Here is a 26,022-nt window from a genome sequence, read left to right as displayed (position 1 = left end):
ATCTGATGAAGATTTATATACTTACAAAATTTGATCGCTTTAGGTAACTTCCTTCTATGTGAAAAGTTGATGACACACACACATAGGGATACATACCTTATTATTATTATTATTATTATTATTATTATTATTATTATTATTATTATTATTATTATTACTACTACTAACACACTAATAAACTTGCATTTTAATTTTCCAGTTGCCTACACGCGTCAATGGATTCCAGTGTGAAAATGACGTTTAAAACCAGCTCTAGATAGAACACTAGTTCAACAGTGCACGTGGTACGATTAAGAGAAGGAATTGTTATTCTGGAGGAGGAAGGTCAGAGAAAAAGGTCTTCAGTTCTTCATAGGACTGTTGTTGTGGTTGGACTTAAATCAAAGAGCCAGAACGGAACCTACGTTCCGCCTTTTGTTACAGTCACAGATAAAGTTCTCCTTAAATTCGGTGCCACAAAAGTACAATTTAGAGGCATCATTGATTATAATATATTTAAATCATCTGATATTCTTGCTAAATTTGAAGACTATTGATTAACATCAAAGGATACTATTTTCATATGATTTTCTTCTATGATTTTTTCATCTTAAATTAATTATATACGTGCAGGCATCTTTCAAAGTGTTTATGAAACCAGTGTGGTGAGAACGAAGCTGGACAAGTGCTCGAGAGAATAGTGCAAATAGTAATAGAACTTTAGAGTACTGAATTTTAAATAATTGATATTGCAGTGAAATTGCGCCAATGCAAATTTCATAAAAATGAAGTGTGTTCAACAAATATCCACAGAGAAGTTTCTCTCCATAATAACCATTAGGGAAAGAAGGTAAGTAATTACATAACTATGTAGACACGTTATAAACTTTTTCTCTCTATGTTTTCCTCCAAGTTGTTTATAGATTTAATCTGAGCGACAGAAAGAAGGATACTCAACAGTTGTGTATCAACTTACACTCATAGTAAACTTACCAAGCTCTTTTCCAACAATGTTGGCAACTAATTATCAGAAAAAGACTCTCATTTTGAATAATACTAAGCGTTTTTTTCAGTGCTGCGGGAGCCCCAAGTTCAAAACCTATCGGGAATATATATTTGGTTCGAATTCTATAAATTTCAAGGTATTACGATGATTTGGATTCTATCTTAAATTGAGGAGTTCTATGTAATAGGGACCAATACGGGCATAGGCCTTTTTTTTTTTTTTTTTTTTTTTTTTTTTTTAGGGAGATTACATTTCTAAATTTTTTGGTATTAATTCTATACATCTGCAAAATTTCATTCCGATATCTTCAGTCTTGATGTTGCTACAGTGAAGGAATAGAGGTCGTCGTGAGACCAAAGCGAATATTTGCTGCAGTTATGTTGATAGGAAAGTTGTTTGAACAACGTTGAACATGTCATAGGGTGCAAGCACGAGTTCGATTATAATCCGAAGAAACAGAAATGACAGTCTAAAAGCTATCCAAATGCAAAGAAACAGAAAAGGAACTTAAATGAGAGCTATACAAGCATCAGTGGCAAAATTGCATTAGTAAACAGATGCTGTAAAGGTAAATGTTGCAAGAATTTAAATGCTGGGGAACAAGAAAACTTGTTTGTTCAATTTTACGGAAGTAGTTCAAAGGAACAAAAAGATATCGTGTTGTCAGACCTACTACACAGTAGGTGTACGGAGGCAAAGAACAATACGTACGGAGTTTGTTCCGTTTGCTGGACCCAGATGTTGTTGATTGGTATGAGGAAGTGTTCCGTCAAACCCAAACCGTAAACCAAGAATCAAACAGCGGGGATGCAGAAGATGATCTTCATGGTCATGTTTTACCAGCCCGACATAATGCATAAACTGTTTCTAGTGTCCAGGACTGTTACATGTCCAGTTTCTATTATACATGATAAATTGACTACTTTAATGTATTATTGTATATTGCACATATATTGTTCTGTTTACTTTATACTGTATTCCTTACTTTGCAATTACATTTCCTAACTCCTTTTCACAAAGTGTATCACACGACTACTGCGACATATACGCGAGAATCCTGCAAAGTCGTTCTCTCTATAAAAAAAGAAGGACCTATTGTAAGCTTTTTTTTTTTAAAAAAAAAAAACATTCATATTTATGTTATAATGAAATAGACTGTTAGTTTCTTTGTATTTTGTAGAAGAAAAAGAATAAATCCATGTTTCTCTTGTAGGGTGCACATGTACAAACGTTAAATAAAAAAATACATATCTATATTTGAAATATTTACACGCGATTTTCTCAGAACATGGTTTCTCGTTATTGGCCCTTGTTACAAAGCACTCCTCAATTGTAGGCCCCACGTCTCATATGGTCTAAGTACTGGAAAGAATCAATATAATCCAATCCCTCCAACCAACCAATCATCTTTTATTTAAAATTGTAGATTTTTTGTAAATATTTTATTAACAATCTTACAATATGGCATTAGTAATCTTACTTGTTTGCTTTCTCGGAGAACTGACCTTACAGTACCGTAAAACTAGAAACATCGGCCACCTCATTCCTCATGTTGATAATATTTTAACAAATTCTGTATTACTCTTCACTCAAATAAAATAGTTGTACATTCTTAGAAATTTTCAATGTCAAAGGACACCTCCTCTTACTCTGATTGTACGTAGGTAGAAATCATCATTGTTCTCAGTTCATAAAGCAAGCTAACCAACTACGAACCCAATCATGATTCAGAATGCACTGGAATAATTTTTCTTTCGCGGCAGTATTATTGTTAATCACAAAAGAATATCTCACGCCTTTTCAACACATTACTGCACAGAACAAAATTTAACTATGTAGATTCCTTCTGACACACAATCATAGTCAACGTCTTGCGAATAAAATCAGAAAAATAAACACACTGCTGAACAAGACTGCACTTATTTAATATAAAAACACATTTACACGTATTGCACGTAACACATTACATTAAATGTGTTTTTATATTAAATAAGTGCAGTCTTGTTCAGCAGTGTGTTTATTTTTTTGTAGATTCCTTGTGGTTGGAATAAAATAATACTAAAGGAGATTTCTTGAGGTCAGAAGACAGGAAGCATAACAATATTTCCATTTTTAATTTAATAGTGGTCATTACAGTGAGTTGAATGTGTCAAATCTGGATTTATAAAACAAGATATTGGGAAATAATGTTATACCTCTGTAAAATGTTAAGTACTCTTAATTAGGAAAGTACATTAAAAGGCTAACAGTATGGCTTTTGCAAACAAGGAATTCAATTTCTGAATTGTGCAGTAAAAATGCCCGTCTGTCCTGTGTCACTTTAAAGGTCAAAATAATGAAAACTAGAATACTTGGTAGTCAAAATAATTTCCATCTGCAGCCAGAACTTTTGGTAAATATCGCTTGACCACAGTGAAAGAAGTCTGGAGCCTACATTGCGAAGACGTCCTAAACCGGCACCGCACCGCCTGATCATCAAGGAACTTCTTCCTTATCTAGAAGAAATCCAATTGCTGGAGGAGATGATAGTTGGTAGGAGAGACGTCAGGACAATAAAGTGGGTGAGAAAGGGTTTTATACTTCAAGTCTTGGAGCGTCCGTACCGTTCTTTGAGCGACGTGTCGACGTACATTGTTTTGCAACATTAATTGATGCTTATGGACTAGGATGCGGTGCATTTCACGGACTTCAGCGCTATAATGATCTGCAATAGTGGTTTCGCCTCAACAGAAAAAGACATGGTGGATCACTCGTACTATAGACACCATATTAGTAACAACACCATATATGGATTTTGGAAACCACTTTGGAGTCTTCATGGCCATAGTCAGAGTTAACCAAAAGTGGAACTCTGATCCAGAAAACCTTTTCCCTCATTCTGTATACTCAGAGAACTCAAGACAGGGATTGTTATAATCCCGTGTCAATTCAGAAGGCACCCATATATCTAACTTTCTTCAGAATAGCAAGGGCATTAAGTCACCGAACGACAGTGATGTATTTCTAACCCGTGTGCATTGCACGAACATTTTTCAGAGGGTTCCCTTTCAAGGTGTTATTGAGGACCTCATCAAAAGATGCTATTGGTTGGTTGCCAAAGTGCTCACTTTTCAATGTTGTATCATTTACACGAAAATTCACAAACCAACGGCATATATTACATTCATTCACTATTCCTAACCTAAATGCTCTGCGGATGTTTCTCGAACTCCGATATACTGAATATCCCAGTTTGAAGTTGTAAAGGAAAATCACTCTCAATTGTATGTTCTCCACAATGCTCTTTCACATGATCTCTTTTAACAACACATTATATCCTGACATGCAGGACACCTGTGCATATTTTCTGTAGACGTACGGAGGTTGTGAGGTTGTACGTATGATTTCTGTCCATCTATTGATTGTATTACACATTGTAGTTGTCCACCATATGTAAAATACCACATTTCACAACCCCATTATTCTTTGAAAGTAATGCTTTACTGAGAAACGACGATGAGTAGTAAAGTACGAACTTGTTTCAAACTAGCATCGAGAACTTTATTTAAATTTTGACGCTAGGAATGTATTTGCATCTTCGATAGTCAATACTTTAATATTGTTAAAATCTGTTACTGAAGAGGTAGCAGACTTTATCGTTACTTACAATGCGACTTTTATCGTTGAAACTAATTTAATGTTTTCAAGAGACTTCTACACGTAACATACTAACATTTTTCTTTTCTTTTTCTTTAGGGTGGTGTTTGACACCAGTATGTTGAGACCACTATTGAAGGTTTCTAGTGTGGGATGTAAGCTGAACAAAGAAGTTTCTTGCGTCTGTAACCAGTTTACTATTATTTCTGGAAGGAGGTTTTTGGTGGGTCTTAAAAAGTAAGTACAGTCACTTGTTCAGTCTTTTTGTCTGGTTAAAATGTATGTCGGGAGTTTTAAGTTTTTATTCTAATCAAACTACTTTTAAAGAAACGGATGAGGATAATTGAGCGGCTGCGCCTAGCACGAATACTATTTAGTGTATTGTTTCAGTTGAATTTCGCATCGAAAAGTGTTTCCATGTTTCATTTAGTGGGCAGCAAAATCATATTTCCAAACTAATACTTACTCTTATTTAACATAACATTCAACTTTTAAATTCCACTATTAGGCTGTATTTTAACTTAGAAATCGGAGTGCAAATATAATTAATATTTGTCAAATCGAAACCCAAAACCTTTATCAATCGCACAATTTTTGGGAGCAGCAAAGTTAAAGAAAAAAACCCTTGGAATGGGTATTTCATTTATCTTGATGTTCGTGCAATGGTGTACAGAGAAGTTAGGGAGAGTTCAACCTCTCAAGTTCACATATTCCTAGGTATTTGTTTACTTATCTTAATATAGTAAATGTTTGTTTTTACATAATATCTTGCTGAAGGGGAGGTTAACCCCAAACCCATCTTGTGTATATTACTGGGCTCATGCGTACGTTTTCTACCTGATAATCATGTAGCAAGAAACCTTCCCACACCTTCCCTTCTTGTCGGTTAAAACTACGCTTCTTTTCATTCGCGTAATTCTTTTCGTAATTCTTTCAACGACCCCGATTAGCACGTCTACGTTTTTTTTTATCCAATGTTGATTCAGTCTGTATCTGCTCACATGTGTACTTTATTAACAAACACATTACAGAGGTACTTTTTAATTTTCACGGTAGAGTAGTGTTTACTTCTATGAATTCTTGCGCAAATCTGGAGGAAACTCATGTTACTCACGACAAATAGCATAAGAAGAAATGATCAAGATCCTGCTCAAGTTATTTTTTACTTTCATTTAATGCAGATTTATGTTTATCAGTTTCTAAATGTTACGTAAAAAATAATTTAGCGCAATTTAGACCTGTATCACTCAAACGACGCAAATATGGAAACTACAATATCTAGTTAATCAAAGTAGTCTTTGTCTGCAGCCGCACACTTTGGCTTTCGCTCAGTCAACGATTGGAATCCATGACGAAAGAATCTGAAGTCTGCGATACCGAGAAGTTGTCAACCACACGTTCCACCGCCCGGTCATCAGTGAAATTCTGCCCTGCCAAAAGAGTCATTGAGACTTTGGAAGAGGTAGTAGTCGATGGGAAAGACGTCAGGAGAATATGGTGGTCGGAAAGGGTTTCGTATTGAAACTCATGAAGACTATTCATCATTCTTTGAGTGACGTGTGGGCATGCCTTATTCTGTAGCATGAGAACATCGTATCTAGTGACCATTGATTTATGCTGACGGACCAATGTGCGGTGGATTTCATAGAGTTTATCATTATAAAGATCATCAATGGTGATTTCGCCTTAACGGAGAAATACATGGTGGATTACCCTTACCATAGACATAATAACGGCAACAGCACCATCTACGGATTTTGGAATCCTCCTGGACCTTGGTCGAAATCTGACTGCTGTCATGGTTTATTATTGTCGTTCCAGATCCATTTTTCAGCAGAATTGACACTGACGGAAGTATTCTTTCCAGTTATTACAAACTTCTAGAGAACAGCATAACATTCATTTCTTGTATTTTAAAATCTTTCTTAAAGAATTTTTAGAAAAAGTTTGGAACTTTCTGGACAAATGCTGTACCTAGAATTTAGAATGTGTCAGGAACGCTAGAATTATTCATTTTATAGCTTCAACATTAAAAGAGAATTAATTCAAAAGAAGACAGGCAAGCACTAATTGGAAAATTTGCAGTGTTTTACCAGGTGTCCATAAATGTTTACGCTGACATAGTTACCGGCACGTAGCATGACTGCTCAAGGTCACAATGTGCTGGCCGAGGCGAGCTTCCACTTTATTCTCTTGCAGGGTTGGTAGGGTAGTTAGGTACATTGCACTGCAGAGTGTACGTTACAGTGCCCCAGAGTTATGAGGTATGCGTATGTGTATAAAACACAATCACAATATTCTAGTAAATACGCGAAAATATTGTCGCTCACACACTGGAATTATGTTCATGTTACACAGTATAGATTAATGTAAGGACGTCAAACGACAAATTGGTACTATTGTTCGTGTATTTTTCGGATAGCTGTCATAAAATTTAAATATATTACACAGTTTCTCGGATTAAAATAAAAATGGGTTATACAGTGCGTCCCACTAGCTTTCGAACCTGAATAAAACGTTATAATTTCCGAACAAATATACATAGGAAAATGAAATTCACAATACACGTACCTTGTTTCATGCTGAATACATGACAGTCACAGTAGGTGCTGAAAGTGTCCTCCTTGGACGACAAGACATGTTTGTACACGGCGTTCCATATTATGAAAAGTCCGATGTAGAGTCTCCGGTTCTCCGGTGTGATCTCATGTTGTTTCTCAACTCTTGCAGTGATCGTGGGTTGTTTCTGTAGACACAAGCTTTAAGAAAACCCCATAAGAAGAAATCAGGTGGTGTCAAATCCGGGGATCTTGGCGGCCACAATCCTTTGAAGATTATCCTGTCACCAAAAAAGGACTCAATTTCTGCCATAGCCACGTTGGAAGTATGGCATATTGCTCCGTCTTGTTGGAAATAACCGCGACGCAGTTCTTAATCGTCCAGCTGATTCACAAATTCACTGAAGATGTGTAACTAAACTTGTGTGTTTACTGTATCTTCAAAGAAGATGGGTCCAATGATACGCTGTCGGGAAATTGCACACCAAACTCCCACCTTCAAGGGATGAAGTAGAATCTCATGGTACACATGCGGGTTTTCGGCCGCCCACACCCGAGTATTCTGAGGGTTCACATAACCGGAGAGATGGAACGAAGCTTCATCTGAGAACCAAGTATAGTCTAGGATTCCTGGACTGTCATGCAACAAAGCTTGCAACCAACGACAATACATCACGCGCTTTTCCCAATTCACGCACCACTTTGCACAGTTGACTTTGACATCCCTACCTCTTGAGATAATCGACGCAGGCTCTTCTTAGGGGACTGCAAAAGACGTTTGCGCACATTCTGTACTGTCTCCTCGGACATCCGTAGACGCGCGCCTCCATGTCCCGTAAGCAACGTTCCTGTTGTTTCGAACTTGTTCACCAAATGATGCATTGATGATTTCGATGGTCCTTTACGGCATCCAAATTCACGGCAAAATTCACGTTGAACAGTCTGATACGATCTCGATATCCAATATTTTTAAACAATGAACACGCGTTCCTGTACGGTGTATAGAACCATCCTCGCGATGCAGCGACTCGAGTCACACTAACGCACGCGCACTACGCCAAGCAGCACTTCCCCTGGCGCCACCTATCGTCTTTGTTTTGACGTGTGCGCTTCTGTTCAACCCTTTCTCGTGTTTAGCATGAAACAAAATACTGTACGTGTATTGTGAATTTCATTTTCTTATGTACATTTGTTCGGAAATTATAACGTTTTATTTTCTGGTTTGAAAGCTAGTGGGACGCACTGTACAATATAAATGTCATCATTTTGTATGAATTCTTGCACTTTAATCTCAAATTTTAAGACGGAGCCGCGTTGGCTCAGTAGTAGAGCGTTCACCTATGGTGCTTGGGTCCCGGGTTCGGTCCCAGACCCGCCAAGTGAACTTTGTGGTGGACAAACACCTGTGCGTGGATTTTCTCGGGGTTTTCCCGTTTCCTCCCACTTTCTTCATTCTACCATTTCATTCATCACTCATCACCGTCTCTTTAGCCTAACCGACATAACCGTGGAACATAAAACTCAAAGATTTCATTTCACTTTTAAAATTTTGAGACAGAAATAACGCACACATGTCATTATTAATTTATTTTTATTATTTCTACTATAAGGACTCTTTTTTATCTGTTATTAATCCCTCTGTAACAGTCTATACTTGTTGTTATTGAATGCTGGAATAATTGTGTAGAGCTGGCAGCACTGGTGGTTATTGGAAAGCTGATTGACGGTAGGATCGCTGGTCGGAATTCGTCTGCTCTTGCAGTGACCTTGAGCTGCCATGCTATGTGCTGGTCACTATAACAATGTAACTCTGAATTGGATACAGTAATTGAAACATGCGTTTTACCACATATGCTTCTACTTATTAAGTTTTGATCCATACAGAAATATGTAATACAATTAATACACTTCAACATTTAAACGACTTCAAAATGTGCACCCCTGGTAGCACGCAAAATACCAAGTCGGTATTCAGTCTCTTGTTACACATTCTGCAATGTGTCTGGTGTGATTGTGTCAATAGCATCTCTGATGTATTGTTGCAAGTTCATAATATCAGGAACTGCTGTTATGTACACAATATTTTTCACATATCCCCAAAGAAAGAAATCTAAGGAGTAATGTCAGATGATCTCGGGGCTATGGAATTGGGACATTTCTGCCAATCTACCAGTTGGTAAAGTTTCATTAAGAAAATCGCGGACTTCATAAACCCAATGTGGGACAGCGCTATCGTGCTTAAAGACAACAATGTGGAACAGCACAATTCACCAACATGTCTAAGTAAATATAACCGGTTACATTACTTTCAAGGAAGAAAAATGGGCCAATCACTCGATCACACATTAAATCACACCACACGTTAACCTTTGGATTGTCCCAAATGTCTTCTCGTATGACATGAGGATTTTCTGATCCCGAGATTCATACATTATGTTGGTTAACTGATCCAGAGACATGAAATGTAACCTCACCAGAAAAATACACATATTCCAAGAAATCATTGTCTTCATCCAAATGGTTCAGCATGTGTTTAGGAAATTGTTCACGTTTTGGGCGATTATCTGGTTGTAATGCCTGAACAATTTAGACTTTGTACGCATACAATTTAAGACGTTTCCCAACCACTTTATGTACTGTACTCCTTGGCACTTGAAGCTGCCGCGAAGCTTGTCTAATAGATTTCTGTGTCGACCTCGTGAATGCGGTTTGCGTTGCCTACACAGCTTATTCAGAAGCAGATGGTCTGCTGCTTCATGTGCGTTTCTGAACTGACATTTTTATCGCCATTTTTACGATATAGCTCACACAGTGTTCCTTGTGGTGAAAGTGTTGAACGAGACACAATTGTACAGAAACTTCATGGTTTCCCAAGTAGACCTGTAATAAAAATCCAACGTTAGAATCATAAATATAATTGATACATAATCCTGAAATCAGAGTAAACATTTATGGACATGGTATATATTATACCAGTATTCCCCAAATGATGTGTCGCAACACACTTGTGCGACGCGCAATCCCATACAATGTATGACAAAAGTTTAGGGATTTAACCATGTAGCATTTAATAATTAGTTTAAAATAGTTTTAAGACATAGTACCAGTCAACGTCTCCAGCACCAGCAACAATGATCAGTATTACATAGAGCCTTTACTTTATACAAGGTGCAGTCAAATGAGAAGGTCCATTTCCATGTACAGACTTTATTACTTGTTAGAACTATATATAATGACCATTGCACTTATCCCATCTTGACACGAGATTACGAATGCCTTGGAAGAAGAACTTGGATTGAGCATGGAACCAGTCTGTCACAGGTTGCTGCACATTTTCATCCGATCCATAGTGGTGGCCCCGGCAATGCTTCTTAAGTAGCCCAAAAATGTGGGAATCAAGGGACTCAAGGCAAAACTATACGCGGGGTGGTAGATCAGTTCCCACTTCCACGACGCCAAAAGATCCTGTGGTTATTAGACAACATGAGGCAGGGCATTGTCGTGCAATAAAATGATGACCTTTGTGAGGTTACCCCGTGTTTATTCTTGATTGCTTGGTGCAGACGACGGAGAATGTCACAGTACTTGATGGCGTTTGTTTCTCCTTTGGGAGGAACTCCATTAGTAGAGGCCCCTGCTCGTCGAAGAACACAGGCTTGGTTCTTAGCAGCTGATATTGTGGAACGGATTTTCTTTGGTTTAGGTGACCCTGCATAATTCCACTGTATATTCTCACGTTTGGATTCCTATTGAAAAATTGGACGTATGGATTCATCTCTGACAATGGTCTTTCCAAGGAAATCGTCGTCCCCCGTGTCAGAACTGATATCGCGTCAAATGGTTCTGTGATATTCCCATTCTGTTGTGTCACTGTTCTTCAAACAAACACTTGGGGACCCATTGAACACAAATCTTCCGGTAACCAAGTCTATTGCGCACAATGTCATGCACAGCGCTATGGGACACCTGTACTTGAGCAGTAATGTCATCCAAGGAGACCTGTCTATCAGTTTGAGTGCAGTTGTCAATAGCAGCAACTGTCTCATCAGCAATAAGATTCGTCACCTGCCTGGGTCGCCAGTCAGTGTCTTCCTGCCACCACGAAAACGCCGACACCACTTTCGCACTGTTTTGTCTGAAACACATTTCATACCATACCCACCCTGCATTCTCCTGTGTATGACCGCTGGATGGACACCTTCCGAATAAAGAAAGCGTATCACATCTCGCTGTTCTTTCTTGGTAACGCTGGTCACTGGTACCTCCATTGTTGTGTCACACGGCGCCACGTCTTACCTGGGGGAGAGAAGGAACATTGATCAGTAACCAACCTTTGCTAACGTGGCACACTACGCCCATGCGCAACAAATGTAACACATATGTGGACATAAACAGCAAACTGGACTAACATTTCCCTCAACACATTGTCCGAATATATCCAAATGGACCTTTTCATTTGACTAAGAATTGGTGGAATGAAAAAGTGGAAGGAAACGAGAGTACAACGAGAAAACCCACGGACAAGATGTTGTCCACCACAAACTCACTTAGCTAGGGATCGAAGCAGGGACCTCCCACTAGAGGTAAGCGCTCTACCACTGGGCCACCGTTCTCCCCTGAATGATTGGTTGACTTTGAAGCAGGATCGTATTTAGTTTACTCAGCTACCTAGATCAGCAGGGGGCTGTGTGTGTATGCGGGGGGGGGGCTTATTAAACAGTATTTTACATTACTAAATTTTTTACTACCTAAAATGCCCATTGTTCCTCCATAAAATGGAGGAAAAATTTATGCAAAATATTTGAGAAAAAGGAAACGAATGAAGTAAATAAGTAAACAAGTGAGTTTCGTTTCACATTACTACAGTGGACTTACAAACTATGAGAATCCAATTCTCAAACCTGAAGAAAGTCTATAACTACTCGACACAGTAGATTAATAAGATCAAAGATAGAACGTGTTCCCGGAACGCTGAATCTACAGGGTGTTTCCAAACAACACCGACAACGTTTGGGAGGTGATTCCTCACACCAAGATAAAACAAAAATAAAAACCAAATTGGGTGCACAAATACTTCCCTTCAGAGTTATAGGCTGCTGAAAACATGAAAAAATGAACTTTAAAGGTCCATAGCTCAAAAACAATCGGACCTACCGTAATCGGGTCAAGACTTTACTGAGGAACTAGTATGTGCCCTATCTAAATATCCAAGTTTCAGAATCCTGTGGCACTTCCGCAACAATTTTTATAGCGGTAGTTGGAGAGTACTTCAAATTATATGCTTGTAGCCAAACTCCCTCTATAAAAATTGCTTCGTGAGTATCTTAGGATTTTGAAACATTTTTTTTTGGATAGCACACATATTAGGTCCTAAGTAAAGTCTTGACCCGACTAAGGTAGTTCCATAGTTTTCGAGCTACGGACCTATAATTTCATTTTTTCATATTTTTGGCAGCCTAAACTCCGAAAGGAAGCATTTGTGCAAGCAGGTTGGTGTTTACTTTTTGTCTTATCTTGATGTCAGGAATCACCTCTCAAACGTTGTCGGTGTTGTTTTGAAACACGCTGTATATCAGAAATCCATTACTTGCTTTGTCTTTCTAATTTTGTTCTATGACGATAGATGTTGAAACCAGAAATGTAGTAAATTTTTAACCACTTCCGGATTCAATAAAGGAGATAAAACCTACAATTTTGAAGCTAAATCGATTGCAAGAAACTGCAACTCGATAGTTCTGACCGTTTCAGGAGTTGATCCAGGTCAGGGGCGATCGGGGCGATTATTTTATAAAAATAAAACTCATCCCAGAGTTTAGAGCTCTTAAAAGTAGCTGTAAGTAGCAGTACAACACCCTCCCCCCAAAAGTCCGTCCTGGATCCGCCCCTGGACCGTTTCCGTTGTTCGGAAAGCAGTATTGAAACAGGAAGCAGTAGTAAATTTCAACCTCTTGCGCTAGAGTCTTGTGGGTTGTGATGGCATGTTCTCTTGACATACTAAATAGATTGCACAAAACCGTACGCACTACATATACTATATTTAGTACCATTTTGTTCTATGGCTATAAATGTTGAAACTGATAACCAAAATTTTTTGATTGTATAATCCCACATTTTTATATTAGGTCTTGTACGCACAATTCCACATATAAATAAATGCTCGCTTAACTTTTTTGGGGGGCTTAGAATGCAACATATTACAACTATTTTCCATATACAGAGCAAATAGATTACATATGTCCTTATCTTACGTTCATCCGAGTTATACAGAGTGGCTACACAGTTCCGTTGACCCTGAAAATAAGTAACATAAACCACTAAACCTACGTAAATAACTACACGGAACGAACTGAATGACATAAACAACAATGCTTTCGAGAAATGTTATTGAGATAGGAAACATTAAATGTCCAAAGGATCAGTCTGTGGACCTGGTCTTTGGCATTCTCATGACAAAGGATAATAAGCTGCCAGGTTCTGTGCGACATTTTGCGGAGCATTGCAGCTTTAACTTGAGTAATAGCTTGTTTCACAACTTATGTCAGTGCGGCAGTGGTATCGTAACGGTTTTGTGCAATGATTCAGTTTATGAACTATAGCGCACATTGTGACAGGTGGTGAGGTCTGGGCTTCGTAGCATCCAACAACTTACAATAACATGTTCTTCAATACTGTAACTGGAATTATCAGCCATCGTTCACACAATCTGAAACAATGGAAATCCTTACATTACCATTTATAATAGGGTAACGGGAAAACTTACATTAGCATTTATCAAGGGGTGACGGGGCTTTGTGACTATCCTATATCTTCAGTATTATTTTTTCTTTTATAAACAAGTACCTAGTTACACTATCATCCACATAGTCGTCTGAAACAATATACGTTTGCTGTCATAACGGCCAGTCACTAACAGCAATCAACATAAAATCTGGGAACGAACAAGAGATAAAACAATAGTAATCAGAATATATTTGCTACACTTCTTCTTCTTCTTCTTCTTCTTGGAGGCCGTGGTGGATCAGTGGTACACCATTCACCTCTAGTGCATGGGGTCCCACGTTCAAACCCTGCTCCCATCAAGTTAACTTTGTGGTGGACAAACACCATATGCGTGGTTTTCGTTGGGGTTCTCCCGTTTTCTTCCACTTTCTTCATTCCACCATTTCATTCATTTCTCATCATCTCTGTCTTGTTTAGCCTAGCCGGCATAACCGTGGGACGTAAAGCTCAAACATTTTATTTTCTTCTTCTTCTACTTTTCTGGCTTATGTAGGATTTAGAAGCTTTTTTTAACCGCATATTTATTTTTTATTTTTATTTTATTTATACAAGTAACAATACAGACATAGTGGACACACACACTGCACACATAAATAGTATATCTATATTCTTAGGCCGCAAATTCTCCGGAACTCCAGAGACTTATTATCATTCCTATACAAAAAACTTAGTTTAGAAACCAGCCTATATGGCCGGATGGCCTCCGGTGTTCCACGAGGCCAAAAAAAAAAAATAAATAAATAAATAAATAAATAAAATAAAATAAAATAAAATAAAACACATACTATGAAATACATAGACAGACAGACACATACATATATATATTTGTGGCAACACTTCTAATACACACACCACAACTATAAAATTATTTTATTTTTATTTATTTATTTTTTACATTTATTAGCACTACGACTGGTAACCTCCGGAAATCCGTGAGGTTAAGTACCAGTTCTTGACAGGGTTTCTTTAATATTAATCAGTATTATATTATAAATCATTTTTATAGCTGTTACTTTTTTTACTACAATTTCAATTAACTATCATTTAATTTATTATTAATTTTACATTATCTTTCAACAAGAAGACACATACATAATACAACCTAATGACATAATATGATTATGATAGATGGCTCTTCACAGAAGCTTTCGCTTGTGAGTGAGAAACCCTCTTCATAAAGTATATATGAGTGAAATTTTATCATTTTTTCCTCTTTTTTCTCTTTTTCTTCCTTCTCTCCTTTATTTTTTTCTTTATGAAAATAAAAACCCCAGTGGTTGTAGATAAGCATATTTCAAGTGACGTTAGTCGATTATTTACTAATTTAATACATTAATTTAATACGTTAACGCTCTTAAGTCATCATTCTTCATTTCGCTCCCGCCAAGTGAACTTTGTGGTGGACACACACCGTGTGCGTGGGTTTTCTCGGGGTTCTCCCGTTTCCTCCCACTTTCTTCATTCCACCATTTCATTCATTACTCATCTTCACCGTCTCCTTTAGCCTAACCGGCATAACCGTGGGACGTAAAACTCACAAATTTCATTTCATTTCATTTCATTCTTCATTTCCTTTAACCAATTAGTTATTAGTATTTTTAATCTATGCATTTTTCCTTCTTCCCTAATTTCTTTTGGAATATTATTATAGTTTCGGAGCCAAATAATATGTTTGATTTTGTGATATACCCTTATTTACTTTTATTGTTTCAAGATTTTTTTAAGTTACTTTTCTTGTTCCATACTCATGAGAAATTTTATTCCATTCATTTTCATGTTTTTTTTTTTTTTTTTTTTTTTTTACATAGAGTAGGACTGCTTTTATATATAATTTTTCAGCAGTTAAGACTGAAAATTCTCTATACAGGTTTTCTAGACTGTCTTCTTTGTTTTTATTTAAACATATTCTTATAATATTATTTTGCTGAACTTTTGAAGGTCTTATATGCGTCTCATAGGCAGATCCCCAACTTAAAATACCATACTGTAATATATTTTGTGTTAGTGCATAATATACCATACGTAAAACTTTTAATTCTAAACACCCTCTTAATTGTACAAATTTATACAGCAATTTTCTTAATGTCTTGGCTAAATGTTGAATATGCGATGTCCACTTTGAATGTTTATCAATTTTCACTCCTAAATAATTTTGTTCAGTTACTTTATTTATTGTATTACAATTACAGTCTAAAGTATTAATACAGTTATGATATTTTAAGACAAAATTTTGTGGCTGTCCGGTTATTGTTGATGAGAAAGCAATATAATTGGTTTTCGTTAAGTTTAGTACCAAGGAATTTTGTTCAAGCCATTGTTTTACTTTCTTTACTGTTATTTCCGCTTTTTATAAGTTTCTTCCCATTTATTCCCTGTTATTGTTATAGTGGTGTCGTCTGCAAAAGATTGAATATAACCATCAATGCCTATATTGTACAAATCATTTATATAAATTATAAATAAAATTGGACCTAATACTGATCCTTGTGGCACTCCATAGCTAACCTGTGTTAAGTCACTCATAAAATTTCCAATTTTAACAGCTTGCAATCTATTACTTAAATAACTAGTAAACCATGAGAGTACTACACCTCTTACTCCATAATGTTCTAGCTTAGTTAACAATATATTATGAGATATTGTATCGAATGCTTTGGTTAAGTCCAAAAATATTGTTATTATTTTTTCATTATGATCCATGTAATTTGTTATTATTTCCGTTAGTTTATAAATTGCATCAGATGTACTTCTCTCTTTTCTGAAACCAAACTGATTTAATGCAAGTATGTTATTAGTTTCAAGAAAGGAAACTAATCTCTTTTTAATACATTTTTCTAATATTTTAGCACAATTACTAAGTAGCGATATTGGTCTATAGTTATTGAGATCCTTTCTTGACCCTTTTTTATATACTGGTTTCACAAGTGCTAGTTTAAATTGATGAGGGAAAATACCTGTTTCTAAACTCATATTATATATATATGCAACAGTGGTTTAGTTATTTCTTCTTTTACATTTTTCAATATTTTAGCAGTTATTTCATCTAGTCCTGGAGCCGATTTTGCTTTTAGTTGGTTTATATGAAATGAGATTTCTTGTTCAGTAATAGGCGTAAAAAACATACTGTTTTTAGCTTTGTTTTCTAGATTTTCATTTATTTTGGTTAAATTTACATTTTTTACTAACCTTTCACCTATATTGCAGAAATATTTGTTGAATGTGTCAACTACTAGTTTAGGATATTGCTGAAAGTTAATGTTACCCGTAGCCGTTTGTATTACTTTATTGTCCATGCTTTTGTTTTCTTTTTTGTCAATAGTGTTTGATATTACATTCCATAATTTACCTGTATTGTTTTCACAATTAACAATCTGCTTTTTATAGTACTCATTTTTTTACCATTTTTATTAGTTGTGTTACCTTATTTCTATATTTTTTATAGTGTTCTTTTATTTCTAGATTATCTTTATTTTTTATTACAAGTTTGCTTAATTTGTCTCTTTCTCGTATATGTAATATCAATTCATCTGTGGGGGCCGCGGTGGCTCAGTGGTAGAGCGTTCACCTCTGGTGCTTGGGGTCCCGGGTTCGATCCCAGCCCCCGCCAAGTGAACTTTGTGGTGGACAAACACCGTGTGCGTGGGTTTTCTCGGGGTTCTCCCGTTTCCTCCCACTTTATTCATTCCACCATTTCATTCATTACTCATCATCACCGTCTCCTTTAGCCTAACCGGCATAACCGTGGGACGTAAAACTCAAAGATTTCATTTTCAATTCATCTGTTATCCATGGCTTTAACTTACGATATTTTGGGATAGTTTTTTCAATTACTATTTGTGAAGTTTTAATACATTTTTGTAATGTCGAAATGAAAGCTGAAGTAGCTTAATTTACATCCAAACTTTGATACACATTCAACCAACTACACTTCTGTATTTCATTTTTTAGTCTTTGGTAATCTATAATAGTTCGAGATTTATTTGTTATTGATTTATCGGCAATTTCCATATTTAAGTTAACACTAGTAATATAATGATCTGTAATTGCCGTATGCAATATTGCTGCAGTGACATTTTGATTATATTTTTGTCTTAAAAAGATATGATCTATACATGTTTTAGTTGTTTCAGTTACTCTTGTATAATTATTTATACATGATATATACCCGTTTTTATAAAGTATGTTTAAGTAGTTGTCTACATTTTCGTCGTACCTATTACTTAATATGTCAAAATTTATGTCTCCAATAACCAACCCATTTGTTTTGACATTTTTAAGTTCATTTTCGAAGGAGCGTAAGAATTCTCCTTCATTACCACTTGGTGTTCTATAAATACACATTAAATTATAGTTTTCTTTGCCATATGAAATATTTAAACTTAGACCAGAAGCATCATTTAATTCTAATTCTGTAATATTCTCAATACTAATATTATTATTTATAAATACCATTACAAGATCTGCTTTATTTAGAGATCGTTTTGTGAAGAAACAATGATAATTTTTTAAATTTATTTCATATTGATTATGCCATGTTTCGGAGAGAACTAATACATGTAAATTAAATTCTAAATTTTGTAATAAAACTAAAAGCTCATCCCAATTTTTACGAACACTTCTAATATTAAGATTCAAGATGTTGATACCAATTTTACCTTTAAACACGTTATTAAATAAAGTAACAGTTTCGCATACATTAGTTTCGATATTTTGTTGAGTATTTATATCTTCAATTATAGAACATGTTTCAAGCATTTATTTAACCCTTCCTACAATTCTTACTACCTGCTTTTGCTGAAAATTACGTCAATTTATCAAAATCTTCTAGGCTACGTAATATAAAAACATCTTTATCTCCCTCTCTTTTACGCAACTTTACGCTACCTGTACTATCTACCCACAGGAAGGCATAATTCTTTTCGCTTTTAATTTTCCTGGCTTTTCCAAATACCTTTCTGCGGTTTAGAGTTAGACTTTGATTCACATAGATGGGTTCATTATGGTTATATCCTAAGTGGGTACAATTGAGATTCCTCTTTACTTTACGTTTCTGGAGGAAATTTTCTTTAACCTCTCTCCTTACAAACTTAACCATTATTGTTCCTGATGTTTGGTGAGGAGCTTTCTTAACTCTATGGCATACATCTATCATTTCTCTTTCAATGTTTATGTCTAAAGCACGGCTCAACTGTTTTACAACTTCATATGTATCTTCGTTCGTTTTTTCTGGTACACCCTGTATTTCTAGCGTGTTTCACCTTTCATACTGGTCGAGCTCATCTAATCTCATCTCAGTGTCTAGTAGCTGCTTTTTGAGAGCGATGTTTTCTTCCTTCAGCCGTTCAATAGTAGCAAGACACGCTGAAATGCTTTCTGATTGTTTTTTGATGATGTCTGCATTTTCATCCAGTTTCTGATGCGCCAGGTCAAGAGACTTTCCAAGTTCACGCTCAAGGTCGTTTTTTTTTTTTTTAATCACGGAGATATCATCTTTTAGTTCTTTTAACAGTTTATAAATGTTTTCGCCCTAAAGACGGATATACACGAACGTTGATGCGAACCAGAATTGGTTAATTTGAACAAGTCTTGGTTTGAGTAGAGTTTTAATGGAGGAGATGGAGACTATTCTTAAGACGGTGAATCAATTCCAGAGAAACGTATCTCGATATCGTTATCCGTTTTTCTGGAATTGATTCACCGTCCTAAGAATAGTTTCTATCTTCTCCATTAACACTCTACTGAAACCAGGACTTGTTCAAATTAACCAATTCTGGTTTCAACATTTATAGCCATAGAACAAAATGGTATTAGATACATATGAGCTCTATGAAAATCAGTATCGAAACCGGATGTAGTAGTAAATTTCAACCACTTCTGGTTTTGAATAATTGTTGCGGGTTGTGGCGATATGTTCTGCTAAGAAACTGAATCGATTGAATAAAACTGCTTGCCTGCTATCTATATTACTATTTTTGTTCTATGCCGATAAGTGTTGAAACAGGAAATAGCTAATTTGAACCACTTCCAGTTCGAATAGAGAGTTAACAGAAGAGACAGGACCTATCCTTGGAAAGATGAATCAATTGCAGTGAACTACATCTCCATATTCCTTATCGTGTTTGCTCTGATATCTGTCGAGAAACAGATTGATTGGTGGACGGACAAAGCCGTTCTAGAAGACTTAAGGAAGAGAAACACCTTCGGCATTGATTCTGATAACATGAGTGAAATCCGTGAATAACAAAGGGCAATGCATTTGGCGTTGCTCTTGTTAATATGAGTGAAAAAATAAGGAAGAAACAAGAATTTTATGAATGATCCAAAAAATGCATCAAAAGATTGCGTTCTTGGCCAATAATTAGTTTTTGGATCAAACTATACAAAATTCTTGAACGGTCTCTAAATTGAGTTTTCGTTTCTTTTGCGGAATAAGCACATCATACTGAGTTAAGTTTGGCTACACAATATGTAGTTCTCCAGATATAAGACTTAAAAGAAATTTTTTGCCTGAAATGTTTTGCATCTTTTCATCCAAAAAGCTTTTAGCTTTGCTCCCGTCAATAGGAATGAAATAAGTAACGAAGACCATGCATTTGGCAATGTTCCTGTTAATATGAGTAAAATAATAATAATAATAATAATAATAATAATAATAATAATAATAATAATAATAATAATAATAATAATAATAATAATAATAATAATAACGAAGAAAAAGTCTTTGGCACTGTCTCTGTCCATATGAGTGAAATATTCGGCGTTGCTGATATTAATTCCTGAATTAGCTGACATGTCTTTTTTCTTTTAGCTTAAACTTGTTTTGAATGTAATCTTGACTATCTTCAATCTCAACTACTTCGAAAACTATGAATTCGACACTAATATCGGTCGTTTTGATAGTTTTACATACTTCCACTACTGCCCTCCTTACTGGGAATTAGGCTGAAATGTAATCGGAAATGTCACCAATTAATAGAATTCTATTCATTCTATTCTACGTAACTAGGAAGTGAATGAGCACCAATCATATCCTTTTGTGTAAATGAGCCCGCGAAACAAACATGTATTGCTGGTTGCATGCAGGCAAGGCATGTAAGCTAGACATCTTCCCTAGAGGTGGAAAAAAAATGCTTCGTATGTGAATAGATCTGGTGAAAAGTTGATGCAACACACACATTGTTATTATTATTATTATTATTATTATTATTATTATTATTATTATTATTATTATTATTATTATTAAAGAAGTACAATTTTAAGAGTAGAAGATACGTAAGCGTGTGTTGTAAGGTTAACTCTATACAAGGCAGTCCAAAAGTGAGGAAACATCAAAAGAAGGATTTTAAAAGAATTGCAAACGTAATACTGTACTTTGATAGTACAAGTGAGGAGAAAACTTTTAGGAAATGTGATATTGATTGTCGCCATCTAGAAATCCGCAATTTTGAATTCACTTTCATTTTCTTAAATGTAAACCATATGTTCTCATCTAAAATTTATTCAGAAATTGAATGATGAGTTTGTTTTTGCTTTATCACTTGCTTTAACGAAGTTGACTGCTTTTTGGTTTTCACAACGTCAGTCACATACCATCGTTTCTCCCGTCTTTGATGTGTTGTCCATTCCTTTGAATTTTCAGAGTTATTCTTTTTCTCATTCATCCAAAACCTTTCTTAAAGTGATTTCAGACATTCTTGCACACATATTTGTTATATGTTCCTTTAGGTAATGAATATTCCGAATTTTCACTGAATATTCAATGGACTTGAGATGTCTCCAAAGATAATAATCTAAGGGAGTGAGATCAGGAGAATGTTGTGAGCACTCCGCAGCACTACATCTACCAATCCACGAGTTGGGAAACTTCACACCCAAATAATCACGAACGTAACTTCCATAAAAGAAGAAACACCATCCTGTTGGTAGAAGACGGGTAATGTCCCATCTTCAGATAAGAGGATAGCTAGCTAGATATCTCCTTCGAACGTTCGACGATACTCGATTGCTGTTAAGATACTATTGATAAATAAAGGACCTACAACATGGGTTTCTCACACGCCACACCACACGATCACTCTTGGAGGAATGCCAGCAGATTCTCCACACCAATGGGAATTGGTATCCGACCAGTAGCGAACATTCTACTTGCTAACTTTACCAGAAACGCAAAAGTTGGCCTTCTCTGTGAATAAGACGTCATAGATTAAACGAGGATTTTTGCGTATTTGCTCTGTTGTCCATTCCGAGAATTCGATCAGTGTCATCCTCTAACAGGTGCTGATGTACTTCTAGCTTGCCACTTATGCAGGGACAAAACACTCGTGATGGATGTGCGATTAACACTACTTTCCTCGTACGTGTAATTCTCTAGAAGTTTCCTCTTAATATAAATGCAACCAAAAAAGTTTTGTCGCGTTTTCACTCACCATCTTCCAACATCGATACGTCACCTAAGATGTACCTGGAAGATCAAAAATATTCCCCATCAACATGGACGACCTTCTGCCAACATTCTGGAAGGCAATGGATTCCATCGCTGTAGAATTTTGTGGACCGTGAAATGAAGAAGGTATCAAGCGCATTTTGCACCTCTACTAGGGATTTGAACTGGCGTCCTCTGAGATGATTGTTCAAGGAATGGAACAGGTGATATTTGGACGGTGCAATGTTCAGGGAGTATGGCGGATGCATAGTGTTCCCTATCCAAGGCATAGAATGGTGTCCCGGGTCATCCGAGCCATGTGGGGCTTAGCGTTGTCATGTAACAGGAGGACTCGTTTCCCATTCAGAAATGATGGCTCCCGGGTTTTGAATTTTTCTTGAACACGGCTCAACTACTGACAGTACACAGTTGCATTGATAATTGAACTGTGTGAAACTTTTCGCAAAACCGTCTAAAATTTTTACGAAAACATTCCAAATGTTGAACGTAGCATGTGAGGATGACAGCATTAGCCGAATGGTTTAAACTTTTTAAAGAGGACAGAATTTCCAGTGCCAAAAAATCCAAGGACTTGACAACCTTATAGATTAACAGAAGACCAATACGCTGTGATTTTACGCGTTCTAATTCGTGTAAATTGTCTTTCAACACTGTTACGTTGCTGAAGGCTTTAGATGTCGTTTCAAGTCCATACAGGAAGTTCAGGAAAATGCAACGAGAGTAGTGACCACTATTGAAAAAGAAATTTCCAGCGGGCTGTCCAAATTTGGGAGAAACAATGGCAACTGCGTATTGATAATAGAGGGTAGTACTTTAAAGGGAATAGTGGTTGAGTATTAAATGACCAGTAAAAAAAGAACAACAAAAGTTCGGTCTTTTTTCTTTTTGAATACACCTTGTATCGATTTATAAATGCTTCATCTTCGACTTTAGTCCCCGTCATGTCCTAATGTTGTAGAATTATACATATCTTTTGAGTTTTAGTTTTGAATTACTGACAAGAAACAGAAATATTTTTTAAAATAATAATAATAATAACAATAATAACAATAACATAGCCACATAAAAATAATAAAAGTTCTGTGCAGTGGACACCAAGGTATGGATTCGATGTATTTTGGTCCACAGAATCCGAATTTCGAAATCCCGAGAAAATCGACAGTGTCATTTTTTTATGGGCGAAAAACTTCAGTGAATTTTGGTACGTAGTTTTTCGCCCATAAAACAAAATTGACACTGTCAATCGTCCTGGTGTTTCGAAATTTGGATTTTGTGGGTTCGGTGTACAGAACTTCTATATTTTTTGTTTTGCTGTGTAATTATATTATTATTATTATTATTATTATTATTATTATTATTATTATTATTATTATTATTATTATTATTATTATTATTATTATTATTATAACCAGTAAAATACTAATGAACTTGCATCTTAATCTTTCAGGTACTTACTATGCATCAAGACATTTCTTTACTGAAGTTACATTTAATACTTCAGCTTTATTTCTAGATAGATTCCTAAGTGCAAGATTATAAAAGGATTAAGTGCAGGAATTGTTATTCCAGAAAATGCTAGAGAGAAGTTTCTTTCGTTCCTTGTGGGACTGTTGTCATGGTTGAACTGAATTAAGTAGCCACAGTGGAACATACGTTCTACCATCTTTTAGAAACGGAGATTTTCTTCTGAATTCAGTGGAAACAAAGTACAAATTGGAGACAATTTTGAATATAATCCATTTAATTTATTGCTAAATTTGGGATCTAGAGTGAAGCATCAACGAATTCTACCTTTATATGGTTTCCTTCTCTACTTTTATAGCTTAAATTATTATATGCAGAGCTTTTAAAGTGTTTATGATAGAAGATGAAGTTAAACAAGTTCTGCCTAAGTGCTCCAGATAATAGTGTATTAGGACAGAACTTCTGAGTACGTGAACGTATAGGCGAATGTTATTGCATTTAAAGCGTTATTGGAAAGATTACATAATCAAGTTCAGCAAATACAATACATAGATGCTTGTAGATGCATTACTAATTCAACAGTGCGAGTCCATGGGAGGCTCAAGTAAAGGAATTGTTATTCCAGACGGTTCTTCATAGGACTGTTAACATGATTAAACCTCAACCGAGGAACTACAACGGAGCATAGATTCCATCTTCTGTTATATTCAGAGATAAAGTTCTTCTCCCTAAATTTGGTGTCATGAAGTACAAGTATGACTATCATCGATTTTTAAGAATCTGATATTATTTCTAAATTTGAGGACATCATTATAAATTTGAGGCTAACATCAATGAATACTATTTATATAGCTTTTCGTATCTTAAATTGTTATATACGTTGCACTAAAAGTATTTATGGAACGAGTTGCTAAGGCATGAAGTTAAATAGTGCTGCGTAAGTGCTCGACAGTAAAAAATGCAAACAAAGAGAGAACTTTCTGAATACCTGTGTGGTTGATTATAGTTAAACTGTGAATTGTAATGGTTATAAAGATCAAGTTTTTGTTAAGAAAAACGACCCTGAGATGCTTCTTTTTACAATAAATGATTAGAGGAAGGTAAGTAATTACGTAACTATCTATGTAGACTTTATACCCCATTTTTCTCTGTGTGTTTTCTTTTTCAAGTTGTTTAGCTTTATTTTCAACGACAAACTGAAGGTTACTAAGCAGTAGTGTAGTAAATTACACTCGTAGTGAACTTACCAAGCTCTTTTTCAACAGTATTGGCAACTATTATCTAAAAAAAAACTCTCTTGTAGACTACTACTACGCGTTTTCTTTTGTGCTGGTGGAGTCTCGAGTTCAAAATCAGTATATACCCGGTATAGTTCGAAATATAGCAATTTGAAGGTATTACAATGGTTTGGATTCCATCTTAAATTGTAGGTCAACTTATCATTTAGTACGCTTGCTGGAAAGAGTCAATCCCTTCAACCAACCACTCGTGTTTTATTTAAAATTGTAGATTCTTGTGGGTGCGTTCACAAAGTTTCAAGACTGAGTGTTACCTGAGTAGGGGCGCGCGCGCAGTCCCGTTCCACCGACAGGGTGCAGATGTGGGGGGGGGGGTGTCAGCTAACCGACCTCACGAGCGTCATTTGTCTCCGAGACATGGGAGTAAGTAGATCGCTAGTGGCGTGAGTGCGTGTCAGTAACCCCCGTCGAAACCTGAGTGAGTGGAAGATGCAACGGCATTTGGAGCAGCATTATGTGCGAAACTGAACAAAACACCTACAGAGACTTTTCGTATGATTCAAGAGTCCTACAAAGAAGACACCATGTCACGTGGAATGGTTTTCATGTGGCACACGAGGTTCAAAGAGGGCTGTGAGGACGTCGAAGACGATGAACGCTTTGGGAGACCTGCAACAAGCCGAACTGAAGAAAATCTGGTGAAAGTGCGTGAACTCTTAAACACTGATCGTCGTCTTAGTGTTAGATTAATTGCTGATGAACTGGGATTCGGTGCGAATACGGTGTTCAAGTTAGTGGCAGAAGATTTGAAGATGAGAAAAATGTGTGCCAAACTTATTCCCAAAGTTCTGACGAATGAACAGAAGGCATGACGCCTGGCTGTTTGTGAAGAAATGCTTGAACGTTTTCAAGATGATC

At 36.1% G+C, this 26,022-nt stretch overlaps 1 long non-coding RNA gene across 1 annotated transcript; it reads left to right on the top strand.

The window, feature by feature from the left end:
• The first annotated feature begins 246 nt into the window (after nt 1-246).
• LOC145681622 (uncharacterized) lies at nt 247-24,834 on the top strand. The gene is made up of 3 exons (XR_014130840.1): nt 247-829; nt 4,721-4,858; nt 23,850-24,834. It is a non-coding gene; the product is annotated as an uncharacterized LOC145681622 (long non-coding RNA).
• Nucleotides 24,835-26,022: the final 1,188 nt, after the last annotated feature.

This window comes from Thermobia domestica, chromosome 3 (assembly GCF_964235325.1).
Source record: "Thermobia domestica chromosome 3, izTheDome1.hap1.1, whole genome shotgun sequence".
Lineage (NCBI taxonomy): Eukaryota > Metazoa > Arthropoda > Insecta > Zygentoma > Lepismatidae > Thermobia > Thermobia domestica.
Note: the sequence above shows the minus strand (reverse complement) of the source record. Positions and strands in the feature narration are given on the sequence as shown.